The following is a 10,731-nucleotide window of genomic DNA, read 5'->3' on the forward strand; positions in this document are numbered from 1 at the left end:
ACCAAGACTCGCATCACATACACGATTGTTTATCTTCAAGCCACACTATAAATAAAAAGAAAAAAAAAAAAAAAAAAAAAAAAGCCAAGCCGCATGGATCGGGATTGGAACAGCGTATCTTATTCGTAGATACCGATCCACCGACCCTCTATCCCGATTTATCGGTCCATGGCCCAACTTACATAGAGAAGTGATAACCGCCAGAACAGGCAAAAGATACAAGACTCTCTCTAGCCGCTGAGGCGCCCAATATGGATCCGATGGTTAAGGGGATCTTGAGGTGTGCGTCTATGTTAGGGAGGTTGTAATCCTCTTCAATGCTAGAGGAGAGCACAATCATATTCACCAATTAGGAGCACTTTTAATTACTGGGGCTTCCAACCGCGAGATACATGTTGGGTTCCCTCCAACGTCATAGAAGATTTAAGTCCATTTTTTGGGGTGTATACAGTGTACCCAATACCCAAATCCTCTTCTCTGCACCAGCCCCCCAACACACATCGAATGGCTGCTAGCACTAGGGGCATGCACCCCAAGTGCCTCCCATCCATCCGATGTGTGATGGGAGGAGTGATACTCTTTAGAGGATCTTGTTCCTTGAGTCCGGATCTTCTTTGCCGTCAAATGCATATTAGGCATACAATGCGGTTGGCAAGGATTCGAATTTACAAATATACAAAGTCAATACGTACAACTACGGATAATGATATGTCCATTGGAGTCCGGATCCTCAAAGTAAACGATGAGTGACAGTGAATAGATGCCTCAGTGCCGTTCATCGCAGATGATATCAACACGGGTCAGTGTGACATTTTTCATCATTCTTCCGTAAATGACAAGGATCTAACTGAGTGATGCGCGAGCTGACCACGTTCCCAAGTGAACCAAGGGTGTATAATTTGCCACGTTAGCAACCTCACAACAATATAAGAGCGGTGAACATACAGTAGCAAATGGAACCAACGGAACCAAAAATTGGCATCTCATTGCATCTTCGCTACCGATAATGCCCTCACAAATTTTAGCACACAGTTATTGAACCCCTCGCCTTCCCCAGTAAAGGGGTTAATTTAAAGTTCGAACCGAAATCCTAAACCAAAAGTAAACCCAACTGAATTGAACCGACAAATTAGGTTAGGTTTTGAAAAATAAAATTGATTCGCTTTGTTTTAAATTTTAGATAAAAAATCATTGGTTTGAGTCAAACATTATCCGAATAAAAATAAATCGAACCGATCTAAATTATATTAAACTCTATACTCATGTGTTTTCTATTTAGTCGTCTGAAACTATAAACTACGGGTTTCTCCATTGAGTTGTGTGAAAAAGCTTCAAAGACTATATTTGATATTGTGGGACTCTATCTTTATGGTATTGAAATATATTTCTCAACTTTATTTATTTTAGTATGTTATTTTCATTTAAACTGAATCACAAAGGTTTTGTACAGATCAAATAGGAGCCAAATAAAGCTGAATTGATTCAATTTAGTTTCAATTTTAATGTTAATGAAAATTATTCAATATATAAAGGGATTGCTGCTAGACTGCTATAGCATAGGGCCAATGGGAATGTACATGATAAACAAAAAAAAAAAAAAAAAAAAATCAAACCTAATATCAAACTGACAACAAATCGAAAGTAAAAAACGAATAATCAAAATGAACAGAACCAAACCAAAGCAAACCGACTGAATTCTTTATTAGGGTAGAACCGAACCGTCTGCTTACTTTTATTGTTGGGTGAAAGGAACCGATTAATCTTACCAAAAAAAAAAAAGAAAGGAACCGATTAATAAAATACAAGGTTGATTTTGTCATTTCACAAAACCTGAAATGCAGACAGCCTCCTCCATTATCTATTTCTTTCCCGTCAGTAACGCCGCTGACATCTCCGAATCTCTTCACCAATCTTCCTCTTCTAAGTACTCTCCCTTTCTCTCTCTTGCTCTTTATTTCTCCTCCTTCCGTTGTGTGTGATTTTGCAGAGGCAGCAGCCATGGCGACCGGTCTGTTCCGCAGAGCGGTTTCAAGAGTTTCAGCTCCGGCCTCGACGCTGTTACGCGCTCGAGCTCACGCCACCGAAGCTGAAGCCCAGCATGTTAAGGCCAAGGTACAAGACACCTCTAAGCTCAAGACATTCTCCATCTATCGATGGAACCCTGAAAATCCTTCCAAGCCTGAACTCAAAGATTACTAGATTGATCTCAAGGACTGCGGTCCCATGGTCCTCGACGCTCTCATCAAGATCAAGAACGAAATCGATCCATCCCTCGATTTCCGCCGATCTTGCCGTGAAGGCATTTGTGGTTCCTGCGCCATGAATACCGATGGATGTAATGGCCTCGCCTGCCTCACTAAGATCGCCACTGAGTCTACTAGCACTGTCACCCCGCTGCCTCATATGTTCGTTATCAAGGATCTCGTCGTCGACATGACAAACTTCTACAATCAGTATAAGAGCATCGAGCCCTGGCTGAAGAGGAAAACCTCGCCGCCGGTGCTGGGGAAGGAGATTCCGCAGAGCAAAAAGGATCGGTCGAAGCTTGATGGGATGTACGAATGTATATTGTGCGCTTGTTGCAGTACATCCTGCCCCAGTTATTGGTGGAACCCTGAATCCTATCTCGGCCCCGCCGCTCTTCTTCACGCCCATCGGTAACTAACTCTCTCTCTCTCTCTTAAAGCGAATTAAGTCTAATTTTGAATGAAAACCTTAAATGTCATTTCTAGGAACTTTTGGCATTAATTAAGTAATCCTCGTCGTTTCAAAATATTTAATGTTTTGGTTGAGAATGATATTGTGGTTCCATGTTATAATTGTTTTGGTATCCTCGAAATGTGACACTCGAGGGGATTTGCCTTCTTTCGGACACTGTTGTGATTGTTTCATCTGATACGGTTGATGTTGTTGTTTGCGTTATACTTCTTTGAGGTGTGGGAGTAGTGTGTTTGGTGGAACATATGGTTTTATTGGGTTTCATCCTACATTATCTTTATGGTATCTTTTTATTATTTTATGCATTGACCTGTGTTGTGTAGTTGGTATTCAAGCAAGTAGCTTGCCAAGGCAAGGCTTAGAGGACATTGAATTAACATTAGTTTTGCTGTCCAAACAAACTACACAGAAAGCTCTATAGAGGCAATACTATAAAGCTAAGCTAGATCATCCTGGGTCTGCTTTTTTCAGGAGGACGTGCCTGAGGAAATTTGAAAAGGAGAAAGAATGAATGAATGAATTCAAGTGAAAAAATCATTTGAAATATTGCTTTTACCAAGAAAGAGAACCAAAATTTTGTTTTACTAGCTGACAATCATATTGGTTTTCCTTTGAAGTTAATGGCAGGATATATTATATCATCTCCTACCACACCTAAACCAAATGCTGCATATAGATAATGAAATGGTCAAGTGTCACCTTTGCTTGGATACTTCCTCTTTCCATTCCACATCAGCCCTCACTTACTCTTGGTGTGACTGGTTTCTTTACCCCTTACTATGTTATATAAATTTTGTTTCTCCATTGCATATTTATCTTCCACCCAAGACATTCTTGACATTCAGAAACTTTTCTCTTCTTGTTGATTGGTGAGGAAGCATATATTTCGGAGACACTAAATTGAATTAAGCGTAAGAATCTGACAGGTGTGGGGAGAGGGAGGAGTAGGGACGGAATGCTTACCACTTGCTAGGTGTGATGGTGTATATTAGCAAACAAGGGCAGCTGTTTATTATTTTCTTTCCTTTTCCCTCTTTCATCAATGTGAACAAAGTCTGTATTTAACTCTTGACTGAATCTATTTTCATGTTATTTCTCCCTTCTCCATCAAATGGTAAAAAAAGAAAAGGAAGAGGAGTTTCCTTTCCTCCCGGAAGGTCCCATGGGTTTCATTAGGTTATCGGCCATCAGACATTTTGGCTGTTGGAAAAGCTGAGTAACCATATTATAGAGTAACATATTTGATGAAACATTTTACCTTTTTCTATTTTGTTTCTTGCCAGTGGTGCCCCAAGCTAGCTCAAGTCTGGAGTTGTTTATATTGTTATGGTGCTTCCTCAGTCTGCCCTTTGTGCCACCCAGACTTGCCTGAGTGCCTCTGTGCTGCAAATTTGTCACTGCAATCGATTAGGGATCATAATGCATCCTGGGGTAGAGTCCCTAGATTTAGCTAACTGAGATGGGTATCATGAATGGATCAAACAAGATACGTAGGCAGAGGGCTTTCCAGTTATTTCCATTTTAAGTTCCTTTTTGATCTTCCTTTGTACCAAACAAAAGCTTAATCTGTACATTGTGCTAGAAATAAGGATGGTAGATAGCAGTCCATAAGGGGGGGCTAGGACCTAGGAATAAGAAGACTAAGAAAGAGGACTAATGTTGTGACTTTGTGAACAGTAACCTTAGAAAAAGAAGGAAAGTACATAGAAGGAGGAAGTAAGAGAGAGAGAGAGAGGGGGGGATGTAGGTAGGCACAGCCTGGGGAATCAGCTAATGGCATATACATTATATGCTCAAATGTTTAAGCAAGTTCAATTACATGAACAGATGTCTTCCTCTTTACATAATCTTCACTGCACATGATTCAATTAGTGCCTTCAATTTGAAATATAGCTGACACTAGAAAACCGAAAACCTCTGTTTAATGACATATGTTGATCAAACATATAATTTCTGAATTAGGTTAACTCTGGAAGGATGTCAATAGTAACTCTCATCAACGTTGGTGGTGAAAAGACATTTAATACCTACTTTCGAAGCAGGTCATTGTATGGAGCGGCATTATTAGCTTTACCATATAAAATCTCTATATTCACACTAACTGTAAATTCAAATTTGTGGTGCATGTGTTTTTGATAACTTTTCACCTCTGCAAAGTTCCCTGGACTACTTATCCAATGTCCAAAGCCAATTAAATTCTCAACAGTCGAGTTTAAAGGAAGTTATGGACTGGGTTTTTGTTCTGCTTTTCGACTTAGGCTATGTTTTTTTCTAGATTTGATCATTGATTATGTGACTTGGGCTGGAATGCAGGCTCATCTTATTGTCATCCACTCTGGAACTTTTAAGACTTCTTTGTATGTCGGTTCCAAATTTGTCAGTATCTGCTTTTACTCCTTGGTCTGAGGGAGCATCAATATTTGGTGTTTTCCCCACCATGCAAGTGTCTTGGATCAGTGTCATTGGTACTAGGTTGGAAAACACATTTGTGATCGTTGCATCATATTGCTTGTGTTTTGAACTTCTAAATTTGTGTATTCTATTAGAAGTAGGTTAGTAGTCTTGCAGAAAAAAAGAAATTATTGCATCATATTGTTTGTGTTTTGAACTTCAAGAATGAGATAATACGCATGTATTACTTTGGCTGCTCTCCAGCTATGGTTCTTCTATTCTAAAAAAAATCATCATTTGAACCATTCTTGGTTTCATTGTGTTCTCTTAATGGGCTGGGCTATTTTTCTTGCTTTCCTTTATTTATTATTTTTTGTGCTAATGCTGGGTTATCTGTTTGTGGAAAATTTTACATTTCTTCTCAACCATTTCTGTGATGACATCTTCATTAACAGAAATCACTTTGGAAACAACCTATAGTCATTTGTTCAATGTTCCTGGGAATGACCATTAGAAATGAAATTTTACCATGTTTTTTATATATCACCTGCTTTTGCTGGGAGTGACTATAAGAAATATTTGCATCATATTGGTGCTTGTAGGCGGATACAAGATAGCCGTGATGACTACACAAAAGAGCGCTTGGAATGAATATGTGATGAGTTCAAGCTGTATCGCTGCCATACGATAATGAACTGTGCACGGGCCTGCCTCAAGGGATTAAATCCTGCACAGCAGATTACTAGCATCAAGCAGCTCCAGCTCTCCAATGGGATTTAAGGTTTCCAAGGCAAGTCCATGTTGAAAGTAATGCTTGAGCAGGGGTGATTTTGAGCATTCATGTGACTGAAGAAGTGAAAATATTAATTGGAGTTAAATAACGTTGGCACTGGGTCTGTCCAATTTCACAAGTTATTGTTTTTCTGATATGTACTGGATTGTAAACCTCTTTGTTTCCCAAATGTGTATAGAACTGTTCCTGGTCTGGAAGTTTGTTGTCATTTTAATAACATTAATTGGCACTGGGTCATTTTTTCCCAATTTAACATATTATTGTACTTTTGATATGGGCTGGAAGCTGGATTCTCCGCCTCTTTGATTTTTCATAATAAATGTCCCTAGAATTGTTCTTGGTCTGGGAGTTATTTAATGAATGTATATATTAGTGCAAAGTATTTTGCATTATAGCCCCAATGCCTTGGATGGATGCCTTTCTTAGGCTGGCGAGTCTTTCAGCTGAGTAGCCCTCCTTCGCATTAAAAATAATAAATAAAAGAGTAGGCCTCTTAGTTACAAGCGATGTTTTTTATTTAGTAGTGCTCCAGTCCACCAATATGACATTTGGTGGTTCTAGCATCTGTGACACTCTAGAAACTTGCATTTAATTTGGTGCAACCATAACTTATATTTGGATGGAGTGAAGTCTTGCATTTGGTGCAACAATAACCCATATTTAGTTAGAGTGAAATCTTCTAAGATGGATTTTCAACTTCTGCACTTTTGGCATGATTTGTAATGCTATCTACTTACATGTTAACTCCAAACTTGATTTTGATATTAGCTTCAAATTTGGCTGCCTAAGTCATCGTCTCGTCTGTTATTCTCTGAGGAACAAGTTCCTTCTTGTTTCCTTGGGATCTTTCCCCTCCATTATCCCCTCCTTCCCTTGATGTCCTCCTTTCGTTTTTTATGTTAACCCCATTATCATAGGATATAACGAAAGTATTTTTTTGGCTGAAGCGGATCCTTTTGCCGATTCTGCTTTACTTGAACATGGGTGGGATTGAACACCCACACGGCCCCACCTCCCACCCAACTACTTGAGAGTAGCAACTGCGATGTCAAGGATTTGAAACTGAATTTCTTATTTGTCAATCTCCATGCCCAGTGAATTAAAGCCTCCCCAACATTAAAAACGAGGGTGGAATGCAAGTTTCTGAGACAGAAAAGCTCTGTGCAGAAAGCTCCGTATTAATCCAGAAATTCTAAAAGAGAGAAAGGACCAAAAATGAAGAACGGGGAAGGTGGTAGTAGATGGTTGGTGCAGAAACCAAAAAAGTTATATTTAACGCCGTTGCCGGGGATCGAACCCGGGTCACCCCCGGGTGACAGGCGGGAATACTTACCACTATATACTACAATGACCGAGTTGTTGATGGTTACTTTGTGAATAATTAAGAAGTTAATTTTTAATTATGCTAATCCATTGGGACCTGCTGGTCAAGGGTTCGAATTAGGAATTTTTCTGCAAAGCTAGAGTAAGGATATGTGCCTCGTGCATTAAATACATCAGTCAAAATTACTACATCATCCCTCCACAGGACACAATAAGTAGGCGAGCCAACCAAGAAGGAATCATGGTTAATCATCAAGGAAATTCTTTACCTTAAATTATATTTCACTCAAAAGAAATATATATATATATATATATATCCAAAAGGTCTCCATCTTCTTCTCCTCTCTGATCCTTCAACCTAAAACTCTCCAACTACGGCCATAAACCATATAAGCACAATTTGAATTTTATTCTATCAAATGTTTAAGGTAACATCACCATTGTGAGTTAGATGGGTTTGTAATAGTTCCTTATTTTGTTAAGATCAAATTATTAACACTACTCTAGATATAAATGTGGGAGGTTTAAGATCCCTTATTGCCAGTGACCCACTTGTTGGGACTTTGTGATTATAGATTTCTACTATAATTGCCTAAGTATTCTCCCATGAAGAAGTTGTGTACAGTTCTTATATCACCTCCTTTACTAGATTTGGTGTTCTAAGCATTAAAGAAGCTCACTCATATGAGTTAGGTTCTACTCGTTCCACTTGTTGGGACATTGTGAATATAGATTTCTACTGTAATTTCCAAAGACTATTCCCTCATGAAGAAGTTGTGTACAGTTCTTATATCACCTCCTTTACTGGATTTGGTGTTCTAAGAATTAAAGAAGCTCAATCATGAGTTAGGTTCTACTCTTTCCACTTGTTGGGACATTGTGAATATAGATTTCTACTGTGATTGCCAAAGACTATCTCTCATGAAGAAGTTGTGTACAGTTCTTATTTAGATTTGGTGTTCTAAGTATTAAAGAAGCTCAATCATATGAGTTAGGTAACTCTACTCTTTTCTGCTAAGCTCAAACTGTAGAGAAGCCTATATAAATAGATGGGTAAGGAGTTAAATTCCAACCAGAAAGAAGCAACACCACATTGGCTTATGCTGTTACAGAGCCATGGCTAAGTTGTTGGCCTTGGTTTGTACATTGCTTTTCTTGGGTTTTATCCAGGCCAGAACCAATGTAGTCGAAGCTGGCATTCGGCGTCCGTTTCTTATCGACCCCCGAATCATTGAACCATCTCAATATATAACTGTGACAGGTGATGAAACCAAACTCCCTTCTTCCCTTCCCAAGCTCTGTTAATTTGCCTTAAAACTTTTGCTAGTTTCAGTTGTATACTAGGGTTGTATTTGGTATGCATTCTCCGAATAGATTATGGGTTTAAAATGCATTCTGGTGAGTGATAAAACAAACCTTCCTTCAGTCCCCAAGTTTTCTGTTTCTCATCAACCCACAAAACCTTGAACTATCCCAATATATAACTGTGACAGGTGATACATGAAACCAAACTCCCTCCTTCACTTCCCAAGCTTTCTGTTAATTCTCCTAACAGCTTTTGCTAGTTTCACAGTTGTAGACTAGGGTTGTATTGGTAATGCATTATTGGAATAGATTATGCCTAGGTCAGCTAGTTTCAGTTGTAACTAGAGCTGTGTTTGGCATGCATTCTTGGAATAGATTCTAAGTTGTTTCGAACACATTCTGACTAGCTAGAACAAAATTATCAAAGAATCAATATTCAAAATGTGTTCTAAACCCAACATCTATTATGAGAATGCATACCAAACACCCCCTGATTCCAATACTTGGACCTTAGTACTAGAGTACCAATGAGAACACATGTGGAAGCATCGATAGTGGTGGGATTTCTGTTTTTAATTTTTTAATTTTTAATTTTTTGTATGGGGGTAGGGCGGTCATTTCACTCCTTCTTGTATGTGGGTGTAGAAGCCACACTGTCTTCTAGGCTTCTTTTTCCTATTTTTTAATATGATATTATACTTCCTCCCATTAAAGTTTTAAAAATTGAAATCGGATTGATCAAAATCGGTCAATTCATATTGAAACTGACATTAACCGATCCAGCCGATTCTAACCGATTCAAATCAAGGCATTACCGATTCTGAATTTTGAAACCCTAATTATAGTCCTTTTTGAGAAAGCTATTGAAGAGTAATGATGAATTTCATTGTTGTAGGGTGTACAAGCCACTGTGAGTACGCTTGTTGCTACTGTGACATCGAGAAACAGCCACCCATTTGCCTGAAATGCTGTTTGGAGATGCCTTAACTAAACAATAAAATAGAACAAACCACTGTGAAGAAATTTTTTAAAGAAGTTAGAGAGAGAAAGAAAGGAACATAATTTTCGTTCAAATTGTTTCTTTCTTGCGTTATCTTTGCTGGTTGATTCATGCAGCTTTCAAAATTTACAAACCGCATAGAAAATGGGACCTGATCGTGCGCTTTGGCTTACAACTGGCTTTGAAATTTTGTAATAAACCAGAGGGAAAAAGTTCCCCATGATGTGTTTTTTTAAGAAAGTTCTTATTGAACATCTTTCATATGTGTGTGTATATATATATATTTTGGATTTTTTTTTCCCAATCTTAACCTGTGGGTTTCATGTGGCTTATATTATTTTTTATACTATCATTGGTATAGCGTGAGAGATTAATTTTATCATGATTTTAAAAAGTGGGATCGGATCGATTCTGATTTTGATTCTTACCAATCTGGCTCATCCAATCCTTAGGTACAAAAATCCAAAAAACTATTCAAACATTGATTGCAGTGTCGATATAAACCGATTCCAAAACTAATCCTTTCAGATTCTATTAGTCCAATCATCAGGACAACCCACTACAAGTAGCTACCCTTTATCTGAAGTCACATCCTAAGTAGTAGCACTTATGGTTGACTTTAAAAAAAATATGAGGCATAAATAAATGGGATTAATTTTCCTTCAACCATGGACAACGGAGAACAAGGCCTTCGAATGATGTTAAGAGGGTATTATGTAAGAATTGCAGTTTATGGGTAAAGAAAAACTTTCACCTATATACTATTTTGTTAAAAGGAACTGATTATCTTCAGCAAGGCTAGTAACAATTGCAGTTTCACAAATCGCCCATTAACAAGCACTTAGTGGACATTTGGATGGGACAATGTTCTAAAATACCACTTTGATCACATTAGCGAATTTTTAATCCAGAATGAGCATATTACACTGGTCAAAATTGCGTCCATGCAATTGTTAACTGTCACCAACTTATCAATAAACCTGGGAACCGGAATACTTTAAGTGTTCAACACAAATACATAATAAATAAAAAGGAAAAAAATTCTATGTTCCTTCCTCAACATTGTTGGACCCTCTCCCTCTCCCTAATTATAAATAATATTTTCATCTGAGATCCTTAAATTTAGTTTTTGTTCGGTTCTAAATCCACCTACTGTAACCCACTATGGCTGTTGTATTCACTTTACGAGACTGGTCATCCA

The 10,731-nt window shown here is 38.2% G+C and overlaps 1 pseudogene; it reads left to right on the forward strand.

Moving 5' to 3' along the window:
• Window positions 1-1,834: 1,834 nt before the first annotated feature.
• On the forward strand, window positions 1,835-6,245 carry LOC122081271 (annotated as a pseudogene).
• The last annotated feature ends 4,486 nt before the right edge of the window (window positions 6,246-10,731 follow it).

The sequence above is a fragment of the Macadamia integrifolia genome, chromosome 6 (assembly GCF_013358625.1).
Source record: "Macadamia integrifolia cultivar HAES 741 chromosome 6, SCU_Mint_v3, whole genome shotgun sequence".
Taxonomy (NCBI): Eukaryota; Viridiplantae; Streptophyta; class Magnoliopsida; order Proteales; family Proteaceae; genus Macadamia; species Macadamia integrifolia.